This window comes from Oncorhynchus masou, chromosome 30 (genome assembly GCF_036934945.1).
Source record: "Oncorhynchus masou masou isolate Uvic2021 chromosome 30, UVic_Omas_1.1, whole genome shotgun sequence".
Lineage (NCBI taxonomy): Eukaryota > Metazoa > Chordata > Actinopteri > Salmoniformes > Salmonidae > Oncorhynchus > Oncorhynchus masou.
The window spans coordinates 55,650,864-55,663,193 of NC_088241.1; the positions used below are offsets into that span (position 1 = coordinate 55,650,864).

Consider the following 12,330-nt stretch of genomic DNA (forward strand, 5'->3'; position numbering starts at 1 on the left):
GGAGTATCAGACCACTGCAAATCTACCAAGACCTGGCCGTCCCTCTAAACTTTCAGCTCATACAAGGAGAAGACTGATCAGAGATGCAGCCAAGAGGCCCATGATCACTCTGGATGAACTGCAGAGATCTACAGCTGAGGTGGGAGACTCTGTCCATAGGACAACAACAGTCGTATATTGCACAAATCTGGCCTTTATGGAAGAGTGGCAAGAAGAAAGCCATTTCTTAAAGATATCCATAAAAAGTGTTGTTTAAAGTTTGCCACAAGCCACCTGGGAGACACACCAAACATGTGGAAGAAGGTGCTCTGGTCAGATGAAACCAAAATTGAACTTTTTGGCAACAATGCAAAACGTTATGTTTGGCGTAAAAGCAACACAGCTCATAACCCTGAACACACCATCCCCACTGTCAAACATGGTGGTGGCAGCATCATGGTTTGGGCCTGCTTTTCTTCAGCAGGGACAGGAAGATGGTTAAAATTGATGGGAAGATGGATGGAGCCAAATACAGGACCATTCTGGAAGAAAACCTGATGGAGTCTGCAAAAGACCTGAGACTGGGACGGAGATTTGTCTTCCAACAAGACAATGATCCAAAACATAAAGCAAAATCTACAATGGAATGGTTCAAAAATAAACATATCCAGGTGTTAGAATGGCCAAGTCAAAGTCCAGACCTGAATCCAATCGAGAATCTGTGGAAAGAACTGAAAACTGCTGTTCACAAATGCTCTCCATGCAACCTCACTGAGCTCGAGCTGTTTTGCAAGGAGGAATGGGAAAAAATTACAGTCTCTCGATGTGCAAAACTGATACCCCAAGTGAGACATACTGAGACATACCCCAAGTGACTTACAGCTGTAATCGCAGCAAAAGGTGGCGCTACAAAGTATTAACTTAAGGGGGCTGAATAATTTTGCACGCCCAATTTTTGGTTTTTGATTTGTTAAAAAAGTTTGAAATATCCAATAAATGTCGTTCCACTTCATGATTGTGTCCCACTTGTTGTTGATTCTTCACAAAAAAATACAGTTTTATATCTTTATGTTTGAAGCCTGAAATGTGGCAAAAGGTCGCAAAGTTCAAGGGGGCCGAATACTTTCGCAAGGCACTGTATTGTTGGTACAAACAGTGTTGAGATATAAATTTCTCTCTGGTATTGGTGTGCATTTAGCACCCATTGACACTATGTTTTGTTTAACCTAAGCATATAAACAATGAGACAGAGTGAGCAAGAGATTGACTGACCATTCTATCCTTGAGGGGGATAGAGAGAGAGAGAGAGAGAGAGAGAGAGAGAGAGAGAGAGAGAGAGAGAGAGAGACCACTCCATCAATGGGGAAGAGAGAGAGGGAGGGAGTGGGAAGAGAGAGAGGGGGAGAGATAAAGAGAGAGGGTGAGGGAGAAAGTGTAATTGAGAAAGAGAGGGAGCGAGAGAGAGCGAGACAGAGAGAGCGAGACAGAGAGAGCGAGACAGAGAGAGCGAGACAGAGAGAGCGAGACAGAGAGAGTCCATCAGTGAGAAAAGAGGTGGACAGATGGTTCATATCCTAAACCTTATTCCCATTTCCTGAGCTCTAGCATTTGTGACACTGACAGGGATTTGGGAGTACAGGACACTGTAATGAGTGAGTTGGTAGTTGTTAAATGTTACCTGTGACATAGATGTAGACAGCACTCTGCCTGCGGGTCCGCTGGCTATACCGACACCGGAACGATCCTGTGTGCTGGGCCTGGGCTGAGCTAATAATCAGTTGGCTGCAGTAATGCTGGCTCTGCCTCCCACAGCGAGAATCCTCCAATTGCACACTCTCTTTATCTCTGGCCACACCTCCAGGGAACACCCACGACAGCTCCCACCGACCCCTGATTGGTGAAAGGTAGATTGCTGTAAAACATTCCATCTTTCTCATTGCATCACAACTTCTGAAAGCTGACCATAAAAAGGTGTATTTTAAAGGTGTATATTAAAGCTAATCTGATCAGTGAATAAATCTACGCAGACAATCTTTCCTTTCATTGACATTTCCCACTTGACCCCTTTCACTAACCTACAACCCACACACCCCGGCCCCCAACCAGCGCTCACTGATCTGCACTGACTGCCCGCCCACTCACCCCATCCACCTATCACCTCTGACCTCTAACCGTTGACTCCAGAGAGACTCACCTGCAGTGGATCGTCAGAGTCTGGTTGGCCTCCAGGACCAGCTGTCGACTCTTCACATCCAGAACAGGAACACTGAACTTCCCCTTAGGCTCCCTATCCACTTTACCTGGGAGAGAGAAAAGAGATGATGTCTTATTGGCTTTACCTGGGAGAGAGAACAGAGAAGATGTCTTATTGGCTTTACCTGGGAGAGAGAACAGAGATGATGTCTTATTGGCTTTACCTGGGAGAGAGAGCAGAGAATATGTCTTATTGGCTTTACCTGGGAGAGAGAACAGAGATGATGTCTTATTGGCTTTACCTGGGAGAGAGAACAGAGATGATGTCTTATTGGCTTTACCTGGGAGAGAGAACAGAGATGATGTCTTATTGGCTTTACCTGGGAAAGAGAACATAGATGATGTCTTATTGGCTTTACCTGGGAGAGAGAACAGAGATGATGTCTTATTGGCTTTACCTGGGAGAGAGAACAGAGATGATGTCTTATTGGCTTTACCTGGGAGAGAGAACAGAGATGATGTCTTATTGGCTTTACCTGGGAGAGAGAACAGAGATGATGTCTTATTGGCTTTACCTGGGAGAGAGAACAGAGATGATGTCTTATTGGCTTTACCTGGGAGAGAGAACAGAGAAGATGTCTTATTGGCTTTACCTGGGAGAGAGAACAGAGATGATGTCTTATTGGCTTTACCTGGGAGAGAGAACAGAGATGATGTCTTATTGGCTTTACCTGGGAAAGAGAACAGAGATGATGTCTTATTGGGTTTACCTGGGAGAGAGAACAGAGATGATGTCTTATTGGCTTTACCTGGGAGAGAGAACAGAGATGATGTCTTATTGGGTTTACCTGGGAAAGAGAACAGAGATGATGTCTTATTGGCTTTACCTGGGAAAGAGAACAGAGATGATGTCTTATTGGCTTTACCTGGGAGAGAGAACAGAGATGATGTCATATTGGCTTTACCTGGGAGAGAGAACAGAGATGTCTTAAAGGCTGCAGGCCAGGCAGGCCCCCATTCATTGCTCTTTGCTCATAACAATCAGTGACTGATCAACATATTTCCTCTGTAAAATCTGAATCAACTTTGCAATATACTCATATATACAGGTTGAATTTCGCAAAACTACTAGCCACTACGATGGCACACAAGTGATAACAACACGATAGTCAACCACTCCCACCATATTAGCCAATAATACCACTGACCACTTACACTACTGACCATAGCTCTGGTCCAGGGGGTTAGTGTGAAATATTTCCTTCGTGAAGGAATTCACACTAACACCCTGGTCCAGAGCTATGCTGGCCACAACAACATGAACCAAAAAATAACAGAGAACAATACAACAACTGACCACAACACAACACTCACTGACAGCTTCATCATAGACACTCCCAGGCAAAAACAGCAGACCCTCGTCACCTCCTTGTTCCCATGCCACTAAACCACTTGAGGACCAAAGTGGAAATGCGTAAGCAGTGTCACTTTTGTTTATGAAATAAAAGCAACGTTCTACTCCATGGTAAGTGAGGCTTTATTAATGAGAGATAAATGGTGCTGTCCATCCACCCTTCCTTCCTCTCAGTCCAAACTGAATCATTCACACAGTCACGTCCTTAAACCAGCCAACTCATAAATGGAACCTAATCACGCAGTTGGATCAAATTGGAACATACACAAACCTAATGCACTATACTGTGCACTTGATTAAACTGATATAGCTATGACAGGAAAAAAATAAATTATGCGTAGCAATGTACTGAGTGATCCAAAAATCTATTTCCAGGAAATCCAGTGTGTTTTTACCGTTGCAGCCATTATTTAAAGGAGATGATTTATGTGTTACAAATGACCAATGAGTTGTGGCTTGAGCCAACAGCAGGGTATTGATGACTTTAATGATGTGGTCTATAACTCGGCATAGTACAGTAGACTGGGGGGGCTTTCCATGTCCTCAGGTCTTCTAACAGTCATTTCACTCTCCTGCATTGAGGAAAGCCTTTCTTTGGGTCCTCCACGTCATAACCAGCATGTCAAGCACTTTCAATTGACCAAAAGTGTGCCAGTATGCTATCTTCGCTACTATCTTCCTGATCGAACACATCATTGCCCTATGACCATTATCTGACCCCTCAGTGACTAGCAACCCTCAAATGAGGTTGACCTTATGATGATGCATGAGTTGAGTTCCACCTCAGCTGGACAATATGAATGCAACCCCATTACTACTATTCATTGTCTTGGTTACCAGTGGATGCTCTAATTTGACTCACTCTGGTCGTTTCCTCTGCTTCCACTCTGAGTCATGCTCACACACCCACACCCACGCACACGCACACGCACACGCACACGCACACGCACACGCACACGCACACACACACACACACACACACACCCCGCACCCGCGCACACACGCACACGCACGCACACACACCCACACACACACGCACACACACACACACACACACACACACACACACACACACACACACACACACACACACACACACACACACACACACACACACACACACACACACACACACACACACACACACACCCAGAGTCCTGCAGCAGAGTCTATATGTTGGGGTAAATAGTTTAAAGGAGGAAGGGAAGTCAAGTCTATCTCAGCACGGACCCAAGGGGCATTTCAACAGGCTGTGAATTGGACAGAAAGTCGCTTCCCATTTCATTCAATACAGCTGGAGCTTTCATCCAACAAACCCTAGTGTAGGATCTCATGCACTTCAAGGACATGACCGTTTGAAACCCCAGAATGTGCCTGCACGACATGAATAAGTTCATGAGCTGAATGTAGATGACATTTTTTTTAAATGGACATGTTTTCCTCATGTGTTGTACATGTTATTCCAATTATGTAAACCACAGAAGTTATTTTACATAGTGTGGTGACATTTGCATATCATTAGAGTGAAATAATAATGCTTGACCTTTGATATCTTGTGTTCACATGGTACAAATCATTCTTTTCAGATCCTTATCTGGGGCGGCAGGTAACCTAGTGGTTAGAGCGTTGGGCCAGTAACTGAAAGTTTGCTGGATCGAATATCTGAGCTGACAAGGTAAAAATCTGTCATTCTGCCCCCGAACAAGTTGGTTAACCCACTGTTCCCCGGTAGGCCGTCATTGTAAATAAAAATGACTTGACTAGTTAAATACTGACTTGCCTAGTTAAGTACAGACTTACCTAGTTAAATACTGACTTGCCTAGTTAAGTACAGACTTACCTAAATACAGACTTATCTAGTTAAATACTGACATACCTAGTTAAATACTGACTTACCTAGTTAAGAACAGACTTACCTAGTTAAATACAGACTTACCTAGTTAAGTACAGACTTACCTAGTTAAATACAGACTTACCTAGTTAAATACAGACTTACCTAGTTAAGTACAGACTTACCTAGTTAAGTACAGACTTACCTAGTTAAATACAGACTTACCTAGTTAAATACAGACTTACCTAGTTAAATACAGACTTACCTAGTTAAGTACAGACTTACCTAGTTAAATACAGACTTACCTAGTTAAATACAGACTTACCTAGTTAAGTACAGACTTACCTAGTTAAATACAGACTTACCTAGTTAAGTACAGACTTACCTAAATACAGACTTATCTAGTTAAATACTGACATACCTAGTTAAGAACAGACTTACCTAGTTAAATCCAGACTTACCTAGTTAAATACAGACTTACCTAGTTAAATACAGACTTACCTAGTTAAGTACAGACTTACCTAGTTAAATAAATACAGACTTACCTAGTTAAGTACAGACTTACCTAGTTGAATACAGACTTACCAAGTTAAATACAGACTTACCCAGTTAAATACTGACTTACCTAGTTAAATACAGACTTACCTAGTTAAATACAGACTTACCTAGTTAAATACAGACTTACCTAGTTAAATACAGACTTACCTAGTTAAGTACAGACTTACCTAGTTAAATACAGACTTACCTAGTTAAGTACAGACTTACCTAAATACAGACTTATCTAGTTAAATACTGACTTACCTAGTTAAGAACAGACTTACCTAGTTAAATCCAGACTTACCTAGTTAAATACAGACTTACCTAGTTAAATACAGACTTACCTAGTTAAGTACAGACTTACCTAGTTAAATAAATACAGACTTACCTAGTTAAGTACAGACTTACCTAGTTGAATACAGACTTACCAAGTTAAATACAGACTTACCCAGTTAAATACTGACTTACCTAGTTAAATACAGACTTACCTAGTTAAATACAGACTTACCTAGTTAAATACAGACTTACCTAGTTAAATACAGACTTACCCAGTTAAATACAGACTTACCTAGTTAAATACAGACTTACCTAGTTAAGTACAGACTTACCTAGTTAAATACAGACTTACCTAGTTAAGTACAGACTTACCTAGTTAAATACTGACTTGCCTAGTTAAGTACAGACTTACCTAGTTAAATACAGACTTACCCAGTTAAATACTGACTTGCCTAGTTAAGTACAGACTTACCTAGTTAAATACTGACTTGCCTAGTTAAGTACAGACTTACCTAAATACAGACTTATCTAGTTAAATACTGACATACCTAGTTAAATACTGACTTACCTAGTTAAGAACAGACTTACCTAGTTAAATACAGACTTACCTAGTTAAGTACAGACTTACCTAGTTAAATACAGACTTACCTAGTTAAATACAGACTTACCTAGTTAAGTACAGACTTACCTAGTTAAGTACAGACTTACCTAGTTAAATACAGACTTACCTAGTTAAATACAGACTTACCTAGTTAAGTACAGACTTACCTAGTTAAATACAGACTTACCTAGTTAAGTACAGACTTACCTAGTTAAATACAGACTTACCTAGTTAAATACAGACTTACCCAGTTAAATACAGACTTACCTAGTTAAGTACAGACTTACCTAGTTAAATACAGACTTAACTAGTTAAATACAGACTTACCTAGTCAAATACAGACTTACCTAGTTAAATACAGACTTAACTAGTTAAATACAGACTTACCTAGTTAAATACAGACTTACCTAGTTAAATACAGACTTACCTAGTTAAATACAGACTTACCTAGTTAAGTACAGACTTACCTTGTTAAATACAGATTTACCTAGTTAAATACAGACTTACCTAGTTAAATACAGACTTACCTAGTTAAGTACAGACTTACCTAGTTAAATACAGACTTACCTAGTTAAGTACAGACTTACCTAGTTAAATACAGACTTACCTAGTTAAATACAGACTTACCCAGTTAAATACAGACTTACCTAGTTAAGTACAGACTTACCTAGTTAAATACAGACTTAACTAGTTAAATACAGACTTACCTAGTCAAATACAGACTTACCTAGTTAATTACAGACTTACCTAGTTAAATACAGACTTACCTAGTTAAGTGCAGACTTACCTAGTTAAATACTGACTTACCTAGTTAAATACAGACTTACCTAGTTAAATACAGACTTACCTAGTTAAGTACAGACTTACCTAGTTAAATACAGACTTACCTAGTTAAGTACAGACTTGCCTAGTTAAATACAGACTTACCTAGTTAAGTACAGACTTACCTAGTTAATTACAGACTTACCTAGTTAAATACAGACTTACCTAGTTAAGTGCAGACTTACCTAGTTAAATACTGACTTACCTAGTTAAATACAGACTTACCTAGTTAAATACAGACTTACCTAGTTAAGTACAGACTTACCTAGTTAAATACAGACTTACCTAGTTAAGTACAGACTTACCTAGTTAAGTACAGACTTGCCTAGTTAAATACAGAAGAAAAAAAGTCTGACACACAAAATAATGCAGTATTTAGAAATGGAAACAGGTAAATCCCAACTAGCACATTTGGTTCCTTGGAAGTTGTGGGAGCGTAAGTCTTTGGTTCCCATTGGTTCTGGGAACGAAGCCATAAATGTTGTTTCCTGCCCGTAAAAACTGAAAGTTCTATGGTTCCCTGAAAGTTTTCCTGGGAAGTTTTATCAGCGCTCTGAGAAATGATATTATAGGTTATTTGAATGTAATTAAATAAAGTTCAGAGAGCATGTTACAATAAGACTTCTAATAACATGGCTTGCTTAGTTTGGGTTAACTGTTTTGAACTCCAAGCACAGATAGGACACATAGTAACTCATTTGCTTTAGGCATTAATTATGCACACACATTTACTTTCTATTGTGGCATGAAGTCAGTGAGATTCAAACCAACACACCTGAACACAAGAAAAGAGAGAGTATTTCTCCACTGAGAACAGAATGTATCTTCTTAAATAACATTCTTCAAACATTCTTTGAATGTTACTAATGTTTTCTTGTGGTTTTTATAGAAAGTTTTCTTAATGTTCTGAGAACATGACTTGAAAGAGAACCACGAGGAAACTTGTAGAAAACATTATGCTGAAGTACTTAAATTCACACAGAAGAACGTTGTTTCTTAACATTCTTGGAACAATTTGAGATCCTTACTTTAAATAGAACAATGAAGAAACCTATAGGAAACGCTATGCTTAAGTACTGGAATTCCATAGAGATAGATAGAGGACTCATCTTTATATCTGTGACATTATAGCATCTGTGAAAGCATGGGCAGTGCCATTGAGGCTACAACCCTTATGAATCCCCACCTAGTTGACTACTTTTAAATGGTGGAAGCTTGGTGGAAGCCCATGCTAAACGGCCTTTTGGCCACCAGAGGCCTCAATCATTCTCAGTGAAATTCCCACCTAGGAAACATAGTTCTCAGAACATTATATGCTACATGGGTACCCTGCACCATTCCCATTCAAATATTGTGGATTAAAATGTGTATTTAAATTAGATAAAACAAATGTGATTTAATCATTGTGGACCTTATTTTGTTCCTTGATTTTGCTAATAAATATATACAGGAAGAGGACAATAGTAACAATATATCAGGTTATGTAAGACAAGAAAACTTGGTCCATATACACTGAACAAAAATATAAACGCAACATGTAAAGTGTTGGTCCCATGTTTTACGAGCTGAAATAAGAAATCCCTGAAATGTTCTATACGCACAAAAAGCTTATTTCTCTCAAATGTTTTGCACAAATGTGTTTACATTCATGTTAGTGAGCATTACTTCTTTGCCAAGATAATCTATCCACCTGACAGGTGTGGCATATCAAGAATCTGATTAAACATCATGATCATTACACAGGTGCACCTTGTGCTGGGGACAATAAAAGGCCACTTTACATGTGTAGTTTTGTCACACAACACAATGCCACAGATGTCTCAAGTTTTAAGGAAGCTACAAGTGGCATGTTGACTGCAGGAATGTCCACCAGAGCGGTTGCCAAACAATTGAATGTCCATTTATCTACCATAAGCCGCCTTCAACATAGTTTGGGAGAATTTGGAAATCCAACTGGCCTCACAAACACTGACCACATGTATGGCGTCATGTGGGTGAGCGGTTTGCTGATGTCATCAACGTTGTGAACAGAGTGCCCTACGGTGGCACTGGGGTTATGGTATGGGCAGAAATAAGCTACAGAAGACAAACACAATAGCATTTGATCGGTGGCAAGTTGAATTCACAAAAATACCTTAACGAGATCCTAAGGCCCATTGTGAGGCCCATTTTTAAAGGTCTCTGCATATCTGCATTCTGTATTCCCAGTCATGTGACATCCATAGATCAGGGCTGATTTCCTCATATGAACTGTAACTCAGTAGAATCTTTGACATTTTTGCAATTAATTAAATTGTTGCATGTTGCGTTTATATTTTTATTCAGTATAGTACAAAGTTGTTGACCAATAAGCATATGCGCTGCGTCCATACTTTACGCACACAGGAGCCAGTTCGAGCCAGTTCACCTCAGTTTCCTCCCCGAGGGTCTGTTTTAGCTATAAGCACTGATTAGCGCCAGTTCCTGCGCTCTAGAAAGTTTCCTTGCGCTGGTCATGACCCCACACTCATTTATATTAGAACTTCCATTTCACAAACTCATCAGCGTCAGGAAGTAGCCGAACGCCCTGTGTGTGCCGATTCAACCCGGGTCAAAGAGCGCACAGAAAGGCGGATACAAAGCAGGGCCACAGAGGTCTCCGTTATCCAAACAACTATCCCACAGGACAAGGCTTATCTACTAAATAACAGTTAGCTGTAAAAGAAGCGCACTTCTTCAACCATCCGTGCTATATGACCACACTGATATCTCAATGGGCCGATTAATGAGACAGTCGACGGAAATAGCGCCAAGAATACTTGGCCCGTTATGTTCAAAGCTCGGGATGCTGGCTAAACTGTCTGCCAAGTGCCAAGTGTTTGACGAATGTTCCCCTGGCGTCAATACTATCTCTTTACTGTGACAGTACGCACGTTCCTCTTGATTATGTTGACAATCCATCTTACATGGTATTGCACAATAGGACTACTACTAATAGATGGCAAGTTGGCAACCTATGCGCACATCCTGCGTCAATGATGTAGACAATAATTGCGCATCATGCCTCAATGTGTAATACATAATACATTGATGAAGAAATATTTATATTTATTTAAATCATAAATATAAGCACACTTGAATATGGAATGATTTGTGTGATTTGTCCATAGGCGACCAATAGTTTCATCAATCAGTGAACTCTCTACTTACCTTTTGCAAGCGCACTGCCAGACAATCCACATAGAACCACGAAGATAAAGCAAATCATGTTGTCTGTCTTCCCCGTTGCACTGAAGAGCTATGCAAAAAGAAACGTGTCACAGAGGGTTTAGTCCTTATTCTCCAGAGAATAGAAAGCTACAGACCGCACAGCATCAGCGCGCTTATAGCTGCTGATTCGCATTGATTCTGACGAGTAGGAGAGGTTTCCCGAATAGAGGAAAGGAGAACCGTGGGAGACGCTACAGAACACCGCGCATCAACTCCAGTAAACTTTTTTCCCAATGTGAGCGTGGGCACCGGTTTTATACAGTTCCCATAGCAAGCGGATAACGGGCCTTCCCGTGACGTCCCATCGCCACACCCATGGCGCGTAAAAGCCGAGTCCCACCCGCACAGTACCCATTCTTACACAGTCACTCTAGACTAATTGAAACAATGAAGATGACGTACTGATACTGATACCCTGTCTGACTCACAAACATCACATAACCATACGATTTATTCAAAAACAGGGAGTAAACATAAGCATACACAAGCAATTACGCGCCACTGCTGCCTAAAGCGCAGTGCCCTGGGTGGCTGCGGGAAAAGTGGCACGTAGGCAATAGGATATATCGCCAACAGGTAAGACTTTCTTGAGACAATTACCAGCTTTTATCCTATAAAACACCACCAATGTCTATCTACTGTATCTCCCCCACCCAGGTTCCATATGACAGTGGTGGGTGTATGCCCATGGCATGACCTTACCTGGTGTCAGGGACGCACATAATTCATTCACTTATTCATGGCAACAGCATGACAGTAGGGCTGGCAAGAGTTTTGACTAGAGGGTACACAGCTACCGACTGAAGTGATCTTTCATATCAGGTTATGAGAACATACGCTGCAGGTTAGGATAATCAACCTAGCCGGTCAGGATAATTAGGTTAAGGTTAGGAAAAAGGTTAGGGTGGTTAGGGCTGGCTAAAATGCTATCCTAACCTGTCCTGACCATGACAAGTCACTTCCATCCATAGCTGTATACCATCAAGCCACAAATTGACCACTTACATTTACATGACATTTAAGTCATTTAGCAGATGCTCTTATCCAGAGCGACTTACAAATTGACTTGGTCTATAAAAAGTGGTCAGATTGAGCAGATGCTAAACTACAGGACAGTTTTGCGAGCACAGACTGGAATATGTTCTGTGATTCTTCCGATGGCATTGAGGAGTACACCACATCAGTTACTGGCTTATTATCAATAAGTACATCGAGGACGTTGTCCACCCAGAGACTGTATGTACATACCTCAACCAGAAGCCATGGATAACAGGCAGCATTCGCACTGAGCTAAAGGGTAGAGCTGCAGCTTTCAAGGAGTGGGACTCTAACCCGGAAGCTTATAAGAAATCTCACTATGTCCTCCGACAAACCATCAAACAGGCAAAGAGTCAATACAGGACTAAGATCGAATAGTACTTCACCGGC

The 12,330-nt window shown here is 40.8% G+C and overlaps 1 pseudogene; it reads right to left on the reverse strand.

Moving 5' to 3' along the window:
- LOC135521669 (vascular endothelial growth factor receptor 1-like) overlaps positions 1 to 11,114 on the reverse strand; it is a 137,164-nt pseudogene extending 126,050 nt beyond the window's left edge.
- Positions 11,115 to 12,330: the final 1,216 nt, after the last annotated feature.